General features: G+C 39.2%; 1 protein-coding gene and 1 pseudogene across 2 annotated transcripts in view; one reads left to right on the top strand and one right to left on the bottom strand.

Moving 5' to 3' along the window:
- The window catches only part of LOC306647876 (insulin growth factor-like family member 4), a 467,977-nt gene that overhangs the window by 411,261 nt on the left and 37,484 nt on the right, over positions 1-19,232 (top strand). The gene's annotated exons all lie outside the window — the stretch shown is intronic.
- LOC306647695 (non-selective voltage-gated ion channel VDAC1-like) lies at positions 10,181-11,095 on the bottom strand (annotated as a pseudogene). The gene is made up of 2 exons: positions 10,562-11,095; positions 10,181-10,414 (listed from the first exon to the last, which is right to left on the bottom strand). The product of its transcript is annotated as a non-selective voltage-gated ion channel VDAC1-like (transcript).

The raw sequence follows: 19,232 nt of genomic DNA, 5'->3' as shown, positions 1-19,232 counted from the left end.
AGGAAAAGTAGTTCCAAATCTTCAACTTGTTGGCTTAGGTCAGACTTCCTTAAGAGGACTCCCATAGCACAAGAAATAAAAGCAAGAATCAATAACTGGGATAGATTCAAACTAAATAGCTTCTTCTCAGCAAAGGAAACTATCAGCAATGCGAAGAGAGAGCCTACAGAGTGGGAGAAAATCTTTTCTACTCATACTTCAGATAGAGCACTAATTTCCAGAATATATAAAGAACTCAAAAAACTCTACACCAAGAATACAAATAACCCAATCAACAAATGGGCTAAGGATATGAACAGACACTTCACAGAAGATCTACAAGCAATCAACAAACATATGAAAAAAATGTTCACCATCTTTAGTAATAAGAGAAATGCAAATCAAAACTACACTAAGATTCCATCTCACCCCAATTAGAATGGTGATTATCAAGAATACAAGCAACAATAGGTGTTGGAGAGGATGTGGGGAAAAAGGTACACTCATACATTGCTGGTGGGACTGCAAATTAGTGCAGCCACTCTGGTAAGCAGTGTGGAGATTCCTCAGAAAATTTGGAATGGACCCACCATTTAACCCAGCTATCCCACTCCTCGGCCTATACCCAAAGGATTTAAAATCAGCATACTACAAAGATACAGCCACATCAATGTTCATAGCTGCTCAATTCACAATAGCCAGACTGTTGAACCAACCTAGATGTCCTTCAATTGATGACTGGATAAAGAAACTGTATATATATATATATATATATATATATATATATATATATATATATACACCATGGAATATTACTCAGCCATAAAGGAGAAGAAAATTATGGCATTTGCAGGCAAATGGATGAAATTGGAGAATATCATGCTAAGTGAGATAAACCAATATCAAAAATCCAAAGGACGAATGATCTCACTGATAAGCAGATGATGACACATAATGGGGTGTTAGAGGGGGGCAAGAATGGAGAAAGGAGGGACTGTATAGAGGGAAAAGAGGGGTGGGAGGGGTGGGGGGGAGGAAAAATTACAGAATGAATCAAAGATCATTACCCTATGTAAATATATGATTATGCAAATGGTATGCTGTTACTCCATGTACAAACAGAAACAACATGTATCTCATTTGTTTATAATAAAAATAAATTTAAAAAACTGTAGATAATTTTTTATTAGCAGGTTGATGAGCTGCAGTCAGTGCAGTAGTTAACTGGAAAAAAATCATGGGATTATGTTGCTTTTCAACAGTTGAAAAAAAGGTGACAGCCTATCAGTTGTTAATGAAATATATTGTCAGACCCAATATAAGTGTCCTAAAAATTATTGCATATGAACTCAGGAAAATTTGGAAGAAAGAGTCAGTCTGGGAATATAAGGGATGGAATAACATTGGAGTATTTTATGTCCTAAATAATTAATAAGGTGTTGTTGTTGAATTTTTTCTGTGGCCACAAGGAAGCCAGATTGTAATAGAATGTGTTGTAATTTAAAGTCTCTTCTGTAAGTATTGGCCCAGCAATCAAAATATCATCCATATAATCATAAACAAGAATATGTGGAAATAATTGTTGGAAAGGCAGAAGAGCAGTATTCACAAAATGTTGACATAACGTGGGGCTATTTAACATACCTTGAAGAACAACTTTCCACTGATATCTATCAGCAGGCTTATGATAATTGAAAACAGGAACTGTGAAGGCAAATTTTTCCCAATCATTAAGAAAGGGAGGAATAGTAAAAAAAAAAAAAAAAAAAAAAAAAAAAAAAAAAGTCTAGTGTTAGGCAATCTATACTGAAGTGGACCCATTAGTTGTATATATTTTTAAAATTTCTCTTAAATCTTGTAATAATCTCCATGTCCCTGATTTTTTCTTTATGGTAAAAATGGGCATATTCCATGGACTGGTAGAAGGTTTGATATGTCCCAATTGTCACTGTTGATGAATGAGCACCTCTGCAGCTGCCACCTCCTCCTTTGACAATGGCCATTGCTCTACACAGACAGGAGTGGTGGCCTTCCATTTTAATGGCAAGGCGGTTGGATTCTCAGAGTACCCTATAAAACCGCAACTCCACAGACATTTGTAACTTGTGTAAGATGTCTCTGCCCCATACAGGAAAGGGAACTGCCACAATGTACAGTTGAATCTGAGTAATAACTTGCTGTGGGCTGGGAGAGGCAGAGCATAACCATACAGAGCTTTTAAATACCTGTTCATTATTGCCTCCTGTGTCCCAAACCAGAGTGACCCTTTGTAAGGGTCATGTACAAGGCCACATTGAGACAGATATAACTGTAACATTGGCACTGGTATCCAATAACCCTGTGATTGACTATTCATTTAAGCAAAGGGTTAACTTTGGACCATTTTCAGTAATATTTAAACATGCTCCAGTAAAAGTGAACCAAAATCCTATATTTCCTCATTCATTTAGGATTTGTCAGACAGTAATATAAGGAATGACAATTAATTGAGCTATGGAGGATCCCTTGGGGAGATTTAAAGGCATATGAGACCAAACTTGAATGTTTATAACACTAGCATAATCAGAATTGATTACTCCAGGAATTATAAATTTTCCTTCTTTAGCACTGTGGGAGTGTGCAAAATTAAACTAATGGTATCTTTGGGTAGAAGTCCTTGAATTTGGGTAGCAATTTCACAAACTTCCTCAGGGAGATATATTTGAGAATCATCAGCAGTAATTGAATTTATCCATGTTTCCTCTAGTGGCATGGAAGGATTTGTTGAAGGAGTTTCTGCTTGAAACTGAAACAGGATACATTTGCATTTGCAGGTGAAAAGAGTTCCTCCTCCTTTGGCCCTGGGTCAGGAGGCTACCCGTAATTGGGTTTCTCAACATGTCTGTTTTAGATCTGCATTGATTAGTCCAGTAAAATCCATTATGACAGATTGGACATTTCTGATTGGGTCATTTTTGTGACCCTTTTATTAATCTTACTTTTTTTTTTTTTTTTTTTTTTGCAGTGCTGGGGATTGAACCCAGGGCCTTGTGCTTGCAAGGGAAGCACTCTACCAACTGAGCTATATCCCCAGCCCTTTAACAATCCTTTTGAAAATGGCCAGGTTTTTTTTTTTATAATTGTAACAAAGTTTATCAGGGGATTTGAAAGCAGTGGTCAGTAAACCTGCTTTATGACTTTCAGTTTCAACATTCTGACATAATTTTATTAAATCAGAAAGTGTTGTACTACTTTATGGTAAATAGATTTCATTACTTCCTTACAATCATGGTTAACATTTTTGTAAGCTAGTTGTTTGCTCAGAATATTGGAAGCTTCCAAATTGTCTATTTGTCTTCCAATAGCTTTAGACAATCAGTTAAGAAAATTAATATAAGGTTCCCCTGAGGCTTGCTGAATTATAGCAAAGGATTCCTCCATGCTTTACAAACTAATGTTCTAATCTGGGCAAAGGCAGCTGTGGGTAACTGAGCTTATTGTAATGTCCCTCTTTGACCCACAAAAAACAAGTCATCATAATCAATATTAACATTTCCCTGAGCAGTATCCTCAGCTTGAACATGGGCTTAATCAGAGTATTCTTGTAAAAACACTGTACTTTGGGCAGAAGAAGTTACCATTTCACCAATGCCTCTCTATCATATTGAGCGTGAAATTACTATTAATTCCACTCTCCAGCATTGTCCTTCTTAATTCTTTAAACACAGCAAAAGGCAATTGTTCATATTCTGGCTGATTACCTTTATTTAATCTAATGTGGCAGACAGCCAATATCTGAGTTTCTTCCTCCTCACATTCCTGCCTGAGACATTCAGATAAATAAGACTGGACTTGGAGAGGATAAGGAGGAGGGAAAGAAGGAGGAGGTGACTGAGAAAAAACTTCAGTTGCAGAGACTACCAGAGAAGTTTGTGACTCTGTCAAGGCTATTTTTGAGAGAGCATCTTGACACAAATACCAAGCATGTAACACAGGTATAGGAGCCCTCTGTTCCTCATGAAATTTTTTTACCTATGTCTTCCAAATCTTTGAGTCTCAAAGACCCACTCTCCAGATACCATGGGCAGCAAGAATCTACTTCAGAAGCAAAGCAGCAAGTTCTGCATTACTTACAGAATGTTTAGACTTACAAAACAAGTAGGAAAGTTCAGCCCAAAGACGACATTGAGCATCAGATAGGGAATTTCCCATAGCTCCTCAGTAGGATCAGTACCAGTGAATGAGCAATGTGTCAAAGCCTGTTCCAGGCAGTAAGCTATCCCCTTCTCCCATCAACACACCCACAAGGGTCCCAGCTCAGGGCACCAGCTGTAAAGGTGAAATGGGGTCCAGCTGTAAAGTTAAGGGGAAAGCAAATAAAGAGGCAAGCACACAGGATGTTGTATAGCAAGAAGTGGCTCCTGTGGGAAAGTTTTATTATCTATTCCAGGGTCATCCCAAGTTACCTAGATTATATAGTGCAGTTAGCTTTGCACATGTGCAGACCACATAACTTGTTTGCTCCTCAGAGTCCACTAGTACCAAAGGTTCTTATAATAAGACAATGTCTCCAGGCCTCAAGGACAGAGGACTTGCAGAGTGTTTCTAATCCATTCAAACAGAAGGCCTTATTGTCCTGAGGAGCTTGCTCACTCAAAGGACTTTTACTCCTCTGTACATTGACTGACCTGAAACCTCTATACTAGAGAGTATCATGCTAAGAGGAATAAGTGAATCCCCCCCCCAAAAAAAAAAACAATGTTTTCTCTGACAAATGGATTTTGATTCCTAGTGGGGGGTGGGTAGGGAAAAATGAAGGAAGTTTGGGTTATGCAGAGGGGAGTGAGGGGTGGGGTGGGGCAGTGGGGATGGAAATGATGGTTGAACGAGACAGACATTATTACCCTATATACATGTATGATTACACTACTGGTGTGACTCTGCACCTTGTACGATCAGAGGAATGAGAAGTTGTGCCCCATTTGTGTACAATGTGTCAAAATGCATTCTACTGTCATGTATAACCAATTAGAACAAATAAAAACAATTTTAAAAGATAATCATTGCAGCATTTTTAGGGCAATACAGAAAAAAGGGAACAAATTAAATGATTTCAAAATGATCAAATGAAATAAATGACAATTTATTCATAAAATGCAAATCTGGCAACCCTAAGAAATATCTGTAGTCTTGTAGCATTTCAAGAGAATGTTATATTATCCTTTATACATGAAGGGGAATGTGAACTCTATGTACAGGTGTTTATATGCAGGCAGCTATTCAGAATACAGAGGAGAATTCAAATGCTGCCCTGCCCATGAAATCTATTCTGGGGAAAGAGGACATGGGATGGTGATCACCAGCCCTTGGTGTGTCAGCAGATGAGTGTTTTTCAATATACTTCATTCCTACATTATCTCTATTAGTGTTCAAGTGTATTTGAAGAAAACACTTGATATTGTTTAATATTGAAAAAAGTGAAAATGACAGAGAAAAAATCACAGAGAGTGGGGAGAGAGAGAAAACGATTTCATCAACAGAAGGACCAGATGGAGGGAACATAGGGAGAGACAGGGTATTCTCCTCTTAGCAGTGCCTGGTCCCCGGGGTAGGCCCTGAAACAAAACTATGCACCCACCAACTTCTTGTCCCCTCCGGGGAGAGTCAATAATGTGCATGGGTTTCCACAATCCAAGGAGGCATTTATCTGACCTCCTGCCCTGAGCAGTGCTGCAGCCTCAGAACTCGGCACCCCTCCTGCAGGCAGAATCCAAGAACAGATGAGAAACCTGCTCTCCAATCCATAATCATGGCTGAAGTAGTCTCTAGCATGAGGTTGTTACCTTGATGGGAACTGAGGTCAGTATAGAAAAGAGATTCAGGTCCCCAGGGCTCTGAGTGCTGTTTCTTGCAAAGCCAAGCACACAGTAGCCTGAGGCTGAGGGATGGCCACACACACCTGAGGCACCTGTAACACTTCCTCCTTAAACAAAAACAAATGCCTCAGGCTGCATCCAGAACAAACTCTAGGGTTTGGCTCCAGATTTTTCCCCAAACTTTATCACATGGAAGACCATGAGCAAGGCTGCCTAGCCCAGGGAGGAAGATGGAGACCAGCCAGAAAAATAAATTCTATGAGTGAGTGCACAGCCCTCCTCTCAGGCATCAGATCTCTCTACTCCTAACATACCCTAAGCTCTTCCTTAGGAAATCCTCAAGGCAAGATGATGAATAAGGAAAGAGTTCCTATATGCTAAACTTATCCCACAATCAGCAAGAAGTAAAGTCAAGGAAAGACCATTCTTTTCAGTTTACCACACAGTTAAAACAATTGGACCACCTTACCTTGCTCTTCAAATTAAAAGAAATGATGCTCAGAGCTGGAAGTTCCTAAAGCTGCAATGTAAACTGCCCATCCCCATATCCCAGGCCCAGACTCCTCTCTAAGCCCCTGCCAAAGAGCATCTGCTGCACATCCTGGATGAGTCTTTTTTTTAATCTGGAAGGATAAAGAGAGCCAGGCATGATGGTGCATGCCTGTAATCCCAGGAACTGAGGTGGCTGAGGCAGGAGGATCTCAATTTCAAGACCAACCTCAGCAATTTAGAGAGATCCTATTGCAAAATAAAAAGTAGAAAGGACTGGGGTAAAGAGGCCCTGGGTTCAGTCCCCAGTATCCACTTTCCAATAAAGAAAGAGGCTTTCTGAAATTGGGATTCTGAGAGACACAGATGCAGAGCAGCTCTCTCCATGCTCCCTCCTTCCTGGAGCCCAGCAGGCTTCCCAGCTGGTTCTTTCCTCAATGGTGGAAGGAGTGCTGCAGTCACAGTCCACAGCTGGGACATTTTGTCTCTAAGTCATCTGTCCCAGGAGACTTGTGCATCTGGAGGAGCATTTCTAGAAGTGTGGCATTAGGTGTGGTTGTACCCCACGTGGGTAAAATGTACTGAGTTCTAGTCCACACATCAGCTCTCCATATGTAATAGATCTGGTTCCTTCACCTGGAAGCTGGCCAGTCCTCCCCAGGGATGCATTAGATGTGTGTGGCAGAAAGCAACTGGCTTGACTGTAGTTCTGGGCTATGTGGGAGTCCAATCCCCCACAAATTTCCTCCTCCCTATTCATCATCCTTTAGTCACTAGAAACTCCCTGAGTCTAACCACAGGTGGGCAGGGTTGCAAATCAGCCATGGGGGGAAATAATGGGTTAGTATGGGGCTGATTTGTAGGCGTGTTTCCTGCCTAAGCATGTTGTAAGGTAGTTCTGGAGATCTAAGGACGGTGTTGTTTGGGGTGAGATCATTTGGAGAGCTAGGTCCTCAGGGAGTGGGCAGCGTTCCTGGGAACTGGTCTTGTGCAGTCTGAGATCCAGAGATGGGAAGGCAGGAAAGGATGCTCCTAAAAAGTGAGGGGAGAGTCAGGGAGGGAGTGTTTCTTGGCTGGGTGGAGGGTGGCCCTGGGACACAGCCACATTGGTGGGCTCTCTAATTCTCATTTACTTGTTTCATGCCAGGTCCAACATTCAGCCCCACACACCACCCAACAGCTCCAGGCATTGTTAAAACTCCTGGAAACTGGTTCTGACTCCCTCAATTGTTTCCCTGAGACCTCCCATTTCCCTCTCTGGAGAGCAACCCTGAGAATTCTGAAGCAGGTGTGGGCTATAAGTATCAATGTGTCAATATTTCTTCATTAAGTATAACAAACTAACATGCTTATATAAGAATATAATAATAGTGGAAAATAGATTGGAGGTATATGGAAACTTATTTGTTTCATAATTTCTCTATAAACTTAAAACTGTTTTTAAAAATGAATTAAATTTTTAAAGGTTTCATTAATGTTCAAGTTTTAAGTGATGTTAATTACATTATTTAAAGGGGAAGATCCAATTCCACACACAATGGAAGACTGTAGAGTATCCCCATGAAACTGCTAAAAAATAAATTGAGTGGTGAGAGTACAACAGAGGTCCAGTGTAGATTCCTAGTGTTATCACTATGGATCACAATCACACAGCCTCTTCCCAGATTGTAGCTGGAGCTCCTAGAAGCTGTTTCATATACTGTTGAAAAGGCAAAAAAACATGAAAAGGAATGAAGTCTGGAATTACATGCTTCATTACATCCACACTTCACCCCAAAATGGCAAAAAATAAAGAGCAACCACCCCCTGAAGACTATTTGTGGTATAAAAAAGGTCATGATGCACTAGGGCAGAAAAAGGTCATGAAGATATGTCTAAGCAAAGTCCCTTCAGATGTGTTTGTACACACCACCAACCACGAGCATCTCATCCATTAGAGTTAGGAAACCAGTGTGTGAATCCCAGGAAGTCACACTTCATTCATTTACTCAGTGCAGTTTACAAAGTGCCCAGACATTACCAGCTTCCACTTCCAGGCATTTCTATGTTAAGAGAGGAAGAGAGACAGAGACAGAGTAGTGAGAGAGAGAGAGAGAGAGAGAGAGAGAGAGAGAGAGAGAGAGAGAGAGAGAGAGAGAATCTGTAGAGGGACATCAAGGCCTCTTACACACAAATTTACAACTGAAAGGACTTTTTATGAACCTCGGTTCCCTCTATACCTCTGAAATGGTAATACTTTAAAGCTGAATCCTCATTGACCTGAGGTCTAACATGATTTTTTTTTTTGTAACAGATGTTGACAATGTATTTTAAAGTCTCATCAGTAGACTTTGAACAGGTGAGGAAAGAATCTCCAAAATTGAAGATCAATCAATAGAAATTACACAAATAGAAAAACAAAGCAACAAAAAAGGGAAAATTTATGAATAAGCTTCTACAAGTGTGAAAATTTATCAAGTAGGATAATACATGTATAGTTGAAATCCCATAAGGAGAAAGCAAAACTGGGGAGAAAAACATTGGAAAAAATAACCATCAACAATTTTCCAAAATTATGACTGAACCATAGATCAAATAAGCTCATAGAACACCAAGAAAATATAGAACAAGACAAAAACCAATAAACTAAGCCAGAAAACACCTAGGTATGTCATATCCAAACTGTCATATCCAGTATGGATAAAATCTAGAAAGTAGACAAAAACAGGCAAAATAAAACAGCAATAACAAAGAAAAATACCTACAAAAGAAAAAAAAAAGAGAATTACAGAAGACTTCTCTTCAGAAACTATGCATGCCAGAAGAAAATGGAGTGACATCTTTAAGTGTAGGTTGGGGAGAGGACTGTTATTGTAGATAATATTTTTCATTTTAATTTATTTTTATTATAAACAAATGGGATACATGTTCTGTTTGTACATGGAGTAACAGCATACCATTTGTGTAATCATACATTTACATAGGGTAATAGTGTTTGATTCATTCTGCTATTTTTTCCTTCCCCCCACCCCTCCCACCACTCTTTTACCTCTATACAGTCCCTCCTTCCTCCATTCTTGCCCCCCTCTAACCCCCCATTATGTGTCATCATCTGCTTATCAGAGAGATCATTCATCCTTTGGTTTTTTGAGATTGGCTTATCTCACTTAGCATGATATTCTCCAATTTCATCCATTTGCCTGCAAATGCCATAATTTTATTATTCTTTATGGCTGAGTAATATTCCATTGTGTATGTATACCACAGTTTCTTTATCCATTCATCAATTGAAGGACATCTAGGTTGGTTCCACAATCTGGCTATTGTGAATTGAGCAGCTATGAACATTGATGTGGCTGTATCTCTGTAGTATGCTGATTTTAAGTCCTTTGGGTATAGGCCAAGTAGTGGGCTAGCTGGGTCAAATGGTGGGTCCATTCCAAGTTTTCTAAGGAATCTCCACACTGCTTTCCAGAGTGGCTGCACTAATTTGCAGTCCCACCAGCAATGTATGAGTGTACCTTTTTCCCCACATCCTCTCCAACACCTATTGTTGCTTGTATTCTTGATAATCGCCATTCTAATTGGGGTGAGATGGAATCTTAGTGTAGTTTTGATTTGCATTTCTCTTATTACTAAAGATGGTGAACATTTTTTCATATGTTTGTTGATTGCTTGTAGATCTTCTGTGAAATGTCTGTTCATATCCTTAGCCCATTTGTTGATTGGGTTATTTGTATTCTTGGTGTAGAGTTTTTTGAGTTCTTTATATATTCTGCAAATTAGTGCTCTATCTGAAGTATGAGTGGCAAAGATATTCTCCCACTCTGTAAGCTCTCTCTTCACATTGCTGATTTTTACCAATTCTTGTATCCCATACATATAGCATTAAAAGGTACACTAAATTCTGAAGGTAGCTATGCTGCAAAATAGTTTATAATTACCCATTTTACAGTATTTGTTTCTGCTTGAAATTCCAGTCCTAGACCAAGTTTCTGACCACTGGCTTTGAAATTCTTGCCATCCAGCAGAGCTGACCATACCAACTTTACACCCAACTTTAGGATCTCGGTGTATCTTAAACCTATCAAGCTGGAGTTGTTCACTTTGGCTGAGAAGCAGGCTTCAGGGTGGATCTGATAATCTGCTGCTATTCCAAAGCAGGTCTTTCCTCCTGTCCAGGAGAGATAGATGGTGGTCTCCTACTTCTTGTTTACCTTCTAATAAATGGAGCCACTAAACTTGGTTCTATCATTCACATTAGTGTGAAGCTGGAACTTGTCAGTCCTGTAGACATCTGTGATGTTGCTCTGGGCCTCTTGGGATACTGCAGTCTCAGAATTCATTAGTCAGTCAACCAACAACCCTCTGGCCCAACACCAGATGCCTCTGTGGAAGGCTCAGGGATGTCAGAAGTCACCCTGCAGCCCAGGTGGATGTGCTCCTGCTCATATCCTCTCTTGATTTCAGCATGTTTCCCCAGTGTTAGGTGAGCAGGATGAATCAAAGGTCAGTGTCAGTCCAGGAGCAAGATGATCTTCCACCTTGGCTTCACTACCTAGGGTGTTGTCACTGTCCTGCTTCTGTGTAAACATCAGGTGTTGTTTGTCTGCCTGTACTTGCTTTCCAGGCCGCCTGTCTCTTTGGGGTCTCTGTGTTGGCTGATCCTGAGATTCCAATCCATTCTCAGATTTTGTTTTGAAAAAAAGTTGTATCAAGCCAAATCCACAGTCCTGGGCGAAGATGTCCCTGGACCATTTGCCAAGATCATCGTGTGTGACAGACACAACCATCTTCTACTCAGAGGTGGTGGCAACAGGAGCTGTGGGAGTGCCAATGGTACCACAGGGGCTGAGGCACAAGACCGAATATTGTTTATTTTAATATTGAATTTCCATGTGTCTGGTAAATGAAAGATGGCCACAAATGCTTCCTGTTTTTCCCAATGAAGAGTGAATTCTAATTTGTCCCATGACCCCACTAAATCTGGGATTTCCCTGAGTATTATGTTGGAAATGATCTGAGTTTCATGTCAATGGCATGGTTTTCCACCATCAAAGCTAATTTCTAAAGTAGATCATAAGCTTTGTGGCCACTGCACAAGCTTCTAGGAAAACCTGTCCATGAACCAGATACAGTGGCACACACCTGAAATCCCTTGGGAGGCTAAGGCAGGAGAATGGAGTGTTTGAGGTGAAGTTCAGTAACTTAGAGAGATGCTATCTCAAAATAAAGAATAAAAATGGCTGTGGGTGAAGCTCAGTGGTAAAGTACCCCTGGGTTCAATCCCCAGTACAAAAACAAACATTTTTTTTTAAATTGCTCATGGAGCTCATCTGTCAGTCTGCAAAGAAGATCAAGGAGCCCTGTCAAAAGGCCCATGTGGGAGACATAGGGCCCCAGTCAAAAGGCCTGGCCTAGGCTCCCAAATAGCACTCAGCACCACTTCCCAGGAACACAAATGAGCCATTCTGGATGAAAATTCTCCAGGCCAAGTCTGTTCACCTATTACCATTACATGAAAGAGACATGAGCCTTTCCAATCTGAGACCTGCCCCAATTTGTGTGTAAGAAAAGAAATGAGTGATTTTTAAGCCACAAGTAAAGAGCAAATGTGGTTTGTAATGATTTTTGGCAATCAATATTTTTGAGCAATATGATCTATTTAAATACTAATAGTAATTTTGCTTTACAGAAAAGTTTGCGAAGTCCCTGCAGTTTTCCCAGCATGTGTTGCAGTCAGGTAAGATCCAGGAAACATGGACTCTTAGTAGAGACTGCATGTTTGGTCAGCTTTGAGTCCCTGTAACCAAAATACCCAAAACAAACAAGTTAAAGAAGAAAAATTTTTCAGATGGGGGACCTCGTGGTTTCAGAGATCTAGTCTGGAGATGGCTAAGTCCATTGTTCTGGACCCAAGGTGAAGAACTACATCATGGAGGAAGAGCATGGTGCAGGAATGCTTCTCTGTTGATGGCAGTCAGAAAGCAGAGAGAGAGAGGGGTGGGGGAGGGGCCACATTGAAGATGAACCTCTTCAAGGAACCCCCAGTGACCCATCTCCTCCAAGCATGCCCCATCTGCCTATAGTCTGTCCATTTAAATTAGGATGATTAGGTTACCACTATCAGAATGTAATAATTTTACCTCTGAATATTTCTGCATTAACACAGCGGCTTTAGGGGCACACATTTATTCAAACCATAACATTCTCCCTTGACCTCTAAAAAGTTCATGTCCATCTCACAATGCAAAATGAATTCTTCTCATCTCCAAGAGTCAGTCTTAACAGTTCCACCATTCACCCCGGATGTCCAAGTTCAAAATCTCCCCTACAACTCAAGGAAAACTCTTGGCTACAAGACTCTGTAAATATTAAAAGCAAGTTATATAAGTTTTATATATATATAATATATATATAGTTTTATATATATTTTATATATATAAAATAAGTTTTATATATATAGGATATATATATATATATATATATATCCAATATACAATGGCACAGGGTAAACATTCTCATTCCCAAAGAGAGTAATAAGGGCATAGAAAGAAGGATGAAACCAAAAGAGGACCAAAATTAAGTGAGAAAGCAGGTCCCATCCTCTGCCCTAATTCCACAAAGAACATCTAGGTCATAATCTCTTTAGAAAAGTACACCTTCCTCGATCCTAGTTTGACAAGTCCTTTTCTGGTCAAATTGCATGTTTAAACATCCTTTAGCCTTGCTTTCTTCTGATCCTCACAGTACAACTGGCTAAAAACTGCCAGCAACATCCATGCTACTGACTGTATGTTGTGCTGCCATGAAATTTCTTCCACCAGATTAACTAGTTCACCACTATTCTGTTCAGCCACACTGAATATCTCAGGACATGGTCATGTTGTAGATAGCCTCTTTGCCTGATTGTAACATGAATGGCCTCTAGCCCAGTTCCCAGGAGAGTCCTCATTTCCCTCTGAAACCTCATGAGCAAAGATTGCATTCCTGTTGGCATTCTGTCCCCCTGAGTTTCCACCACAATCACTTTAAGTTCTTCTTCCAACATTCTAAAGTTTTTTCAGCCTGACTTAACCCAAACTCCCCCTGCAATCTGTTTCCAAAGGTTTTGGAAGCACATGATCAGGCTACTTAGAGCAATAGCCCCACTCCTGGTACCACCTTCTATTTTAGTAAGTTTTGCATTGCTGTAACCAAAATATCTAACAAGAACGGCTTATAGGAAGAAAAGTTTATTTGGAGCTCATGATTTCAGAGGTCTTGGCCTATACATGACTGACTCCTTTGGCCTGGGCCCAAGATGTGGGAGAAGAAAATGGTGGGAAGTGCTGATAATGAAGCACTTCTCCATTCATAGCAGCCAAGAAACAGAGGGAAGGGGGAAAAGGGCAAGAGGAAAGATGAATCCTCCCAGGCCACACCTAATGACTCATCTTCTCCAAGCTCAACCCACCTCCCTACAGGCAAGCACCCCAGCCATCTATTCAAACTAGGTTGGACTAATTAGGTTACAGTTCTCACACTCCAAGCATTTCACCTCCAAGCATCCCTGAATTGACATGAGATTTGGCAGAGGGTGGGGGGTACACATAATAGGCAAACCATAACATTGGACGTGTTCAGTCTTTAGTGGTTTATGTGGGTTACATGTGGTAATCAGGACATTTTCTCCCTATGTTTCCACAACATGCCCATCACATTCTGAAATGATCAGCATGCCTTGGCTCTTACATCTGGACCAACAAGTGGTCAGCTGTGTTGCAGGTGGTAGAGTATTTTAACTGAGCATGATGGTTCCAAAGAATCCCCTGGACCATGCCAAAGTCCAGGGAACCTAGATACAAAGCACAGAGAAGAGGAGGAGTTTATGATTGCAATTTTAGGCATGAGGTGGCCCAAACGGCTTCTTCATATCTTTGGGGAATGGTCATGAAAATTGTGAATGTAAAATATTTTCTAGCTTACTATTTTCAAATAATTTCAGGTGTCATACGAATTATGAATAACAAAACTTCTATTTATCTTTCACACAATTCCCCCCAATGTAACATCTTACTTACATAATCCTAATACATTCCTCCAAACTGGAATTTGATTGCACCCCACCTCCAGGATCCTGCAACCACACCAAACACACCCTACTTCCAGGACCCCTGCCTGACCAACCATACCCTGCCTCCAGGACCTCCAGCTGACCATGTCCACACCCTGAGCTGCGGCTCCCCATTTGCCAACACATTTATAAACCAGAGTGGCCATCTTGGATAATCCTGGAAGCCATAGCTCTGATCTTTAGGTGGGGCAAATCCCATCCTGAGATGCCTGATGGAGACTTGAAACTCATTTTCAGGTACCTCTCATGCATCAGGCTACTGAAGACTAAGAGGTTTCAATACTATATGACTGTTAATAGTATAGATTTTCTTTTTTCTCCTTATTGAACAATTTTAAGTTTTTATTTCTTACTTTTCTTGCTCTATTTTCCTTTTGTTTGCCTGTTCCCTCAGTGTCTTTCTCCCCTTTTAGCATGCTAACAACCAATTTCTTTTGATCATACTCTTGCCCTTTCTATTATCCAGAACTTCTGTATATTCTTTTCTTATCCAATTAACAGCTACATCCTACATCCCTCTGCATCCCCTTTGTCCTCCATTAGAAACTACAGAACTTATTGAAAATTTGTTTGTTATACTGAAGATAATATTTGAACTTATTTCGTTTATTATGACAGTATTGTTAGTGTCCTCATAGGAGCAATTTGGTCTAGGATTGCATATTGTCTGAATTAGAAACTGCTAATATTGATCTCCCCATTAAAGAAAATGTTTAGGAAACCTATAGGGCCACTATAAGCCTATGGGGGGATCTGCAATACCCCAGATCTGCACTGCTAGAGGTGAAGACACATCAACAACATGAAAAAACAAGGGAAGAAAATGATCCAAACAAATCTAGAGTCTATATTAATAAAATCCAATGACAGAATGGTAGAAGAAATGTCAGCAATGGAATTCAGATTACACATGATTAAGATGATTTGTGAAGTAAAGGATGAGATAAGAGAGCAAATGCAGGCAATGAATGATAATACAAATAAGCAGTTGAAAGAGCAACTCCAGGAAGCAAAACATCATTTCAAAAAGAGATTGAGATTCTCAAAAAAAATGGAAATCTTTGAAATTAAGGAAACAATAAACCAAATAAAAATCTCAATGGAAGGCATCACCAAAAGACTAGACCACGTGGAAGACAGAACCTCAGACAATGAAGACAAAATATTTAATCTTTAAAATAAAGTTGTCCAAACAGAGAAGAAAGCAAGGAATATGAACAGAATCTCCAAGAACTATGGGACATCATGAAAAGACCAAATTTAAGAATTATTGGGATTGAAGAAGGTACAGAGATATGAACCAAAGGAGTGAACAACCTATTTGATGAAATAATATCAGAAAATTTCCCAAGCCTGAAGAATGAAATGGAAAATCAATTACAAGAGGCCTACAGAACACCAAATGCACAAAATCACAACAGATCCACATCAAGGCACATTATAATGAAAATGCCTAACATTCAAAATAAAGATAGGATTTTGAAGGCCGCGAGAGAAAAGCATCAGATTACATATAAGGGGAAACAATATGGATATCAGCAGACTTCTCAACCCAGACTCTAAAAGCTAGAAGGGCCTTGAACAACATATTTCAAGCTCTGAAAGAACATGGTTGCCAACCAAGAATCCTATACCCAGCAAAACTAATCTTCAGATTTGAAGATGAAATAAAATCCTTCCATGATAAACAACAGTAAAAAGAATTCACAAATAGAAATCCTGCACTACAGAACATTCTCAACAAAATATTCCATGAGGAGGAAATGAAAAACAACAATGGAGGTCAGCAAAGGGAGGAACTCCTTTAAAGAAAAATCCACACAAAGGAGAATCCAAGCCAAGTTAAAAACCAAAAATAAGCCCAAATGACTGGGAATATAAATCATATCTCAATAATAACCCTGAACGTTAATGACCTAAACTCATCAATCAAAAGACAGAGACTGGAAGAATGGATTTTAAAAAAGACCCAACAATATGCTGCCTGAAAGAGGGTCATCTCATAGAAAAAGATATCCACAGACTAAAGGTGAAAGGATGGGAAAAAACCTACCATGCACATGGACTCAGGGAAAAAAGTGGGGGTTTCCATCCTTATATCAGATAAAGTGGATTTCAAGCCATAGTTAGTCAGAAGGTATAAAGAAGGACATTTCATACTGCTTAAGGGAAACATAAATCAGGAAGACATAACGATCATAAATATTTATGCCCCAAACAACAGTGCATCCCTGTACATCAAACAAATCTTTCTGGATTCCATGAATCAAACAGACCACAACACAATAATTCTGGGTGACTTTAACCCATGGCTGTCACCACTGGATAGATCTCACAAACAAAAACCAAAAAAAGAAACCATAGAACTCAATAACACAATCAATAACCTAGACTTAACAGACATATATAGAATATTCCATCCATCAACAACCAAATTCACTTTCTTCTCAGCAGCACATGGAACCTTCTCAAAAATAGACCATATGTTATACCACAAAGCAGCTGTTAGGAAATGCAAAAAAATAGAGATACTGCCTTGTGTTCTATCAGATCATAATGGACTGAGAGTAGAAATCAATGACAAAATAAAAAACAGAAATTACTCCAACACCTGAAGACTAAATAATATACTATTGAATGAAACATGGATAACAAAAAACATCAGGGAGGAGATAAAAAATTCTTAGAGGTCAAAGAGAACAATGATGCAACATATCAAAATCTCTGGGGCACTATAAAAGCAGTACTAAGAGGAAAATTCATTGCATGGAGCACATTCAAGAGAAGAATGAAAAGTCAACAACTAAATGACCTAACATTACAGCTCAAAGCCCTAGAAAAAGAAGAACAGAATAACAGCAAAAGTAGTAGAAGACAGTAAATAATTAATATCAGAGCTGAAATCAATGAATTTGAAACAAGAGAAACAATTCAAAAAATTGACAAAATAAAAAGTTGATTCTTTGAAAAAGTAAACAAAATAGACAAACCCTTAGTCACACTAACAAACAGAAGGAGAGTGAAAACTCAAATTACTAAAATTCATGATGAAAAGGGAAATATCATGATGGACACCACTGAGATACATAATGAGTAGCTACTTTGAAAATCTGTATTCCAACAAAATAGAAACTACTGAAGACATTGACAAATTTCTAGATACATATGCTCCTACCAATCTGAACCAGGAGGACATACACAATTTAAACAGATCAATATCAAGCAATGAAATAGAAGAAGCCATTAAAAACCTACCATCCAACAAAAGCCCAGGACCAGACAGATTCTCAGCTGAGTTCTACAAGACCTTCAAAGAAGAACTCATTCCAACACTTCTCAAAGTATTCCAGGAAATAGAAAAGGAGGGTACCCTACCAAACTCATTCTATGAAGCTAATATCACCCTCATACCCAAACCAGGAAAAGACACATCAAGGGAAGAAAATTTTAGACCAATATCCTTGATGAATATAGATGCAAAGATCCTTAACAAAATACTGGCAAACCATGTCCAAAAACATATTAAGAAAATTGTGCACCACCATCAAGTGGGGTTCATCCCTGGAATGCAAGGGTGGTTTAACATCCGTAAATCAATAAACATAATCCATCATGTCAATAGACTTAAGGATAAGGCTCATATGATTATTTCAATTGATGCAGGAAAAGCGTTTGACAAAATACAACACCCCTTCATGCTCAAAACTCTAGAAAAAATAGGGATAGTAGGAACATACCTGAACATTGTAAAGGCTATTTATGCTAAGCCCATGGCCAACATCATTCTTAATGGAGAAAAACTGAAACCATTCCCTTTAAAAATGGGAACAAGACAGGGATGTCCTCTTTCGCCACTTCTATTCAACATTGTTCTTGAAATACTAGCCAGAGGAATTAGACAGACTAAAGAAATTAAAGGGATAAGAACAGGAAAAGAGGAAATTAAGCTGTCACTATTTGCTGATGACATGATTCTGTATTTAGAGGATCCAAAAAACTCCTCCAGAAAACTTCTAGACCTCAAAAATGAATTCAGCAAAATAGCACACTATAAAATCAACACACATAAATAGAAAGCATTTTTATACACACAGCAATGAAATATCTGAAAGGGAAATGAGAAAAACAACTCCATTTGCAATAGCCTCAAAAAATAAAATAAAATACTTGGGTATCAATCTAATCAAAGAGGTAAAAGATCTCTACAATGAAAACTACAAAACATTGAAGAAAGAAATTGAGGAAGACCTTAGAAGATGGAAAGATCTCCCATGTTCTTGGATAGGCAGAATTAATATTGTCAAAATGGCCATACTACCAAAAGTGCTATACACATTCAATGCAATTCCAATTAATATCCCAATGACATACCTTACAGAAATAGAGCAAGCAATCATGAAATTCATCTGGAAGAATAAGAAACCCAGAAGAGCTAAAGCAACCCTTAGCAGGAAGAGTGAAGCAGGGGGTATAGCAATACCAAAACTTCAACCATACTACAAAGCAATAGTAACAAAAACAGCATGGTATTGGCACCAAAATAGACAGGCAGATCAATGGTACAGAATAGAGGACATGGACACAAACTCAAATGAATACAATTTTCTCATACTAGACAAAGGTGCCAAAAATATGCAATGGAGAAAAGATAGCCTCTTCAACAAATGGTGCTGGGAAAACTGGAAATCCATATGCAGCAGGATGAAACTAAACCCCTATCTCTCACCCTCCACAAAACTCAACTCAAAATGGATCAAGGCCCTTGGGATCAGACCAAGGGAAGAGACCCTTCATCTTTTTTGTTTGTTTCTTTG

Source organism: Sciurus vulgaris (assembly GCF_902686455.1).
Source record: "Sciurus vulgaris genome assembly, chromosome: 17".
Taxonomy (NCBI): Eukaryota; Metazoa; Chordata; class Mammalia; order Rodentia; family Sciuridae; genus Sciurus; species Sciurus vulgaris.
The sequence above is the reverse complement of the archived record's forward strand: the minus strand, read 5'-3'. Positions and strand labels throughout refer to the sequence as shown.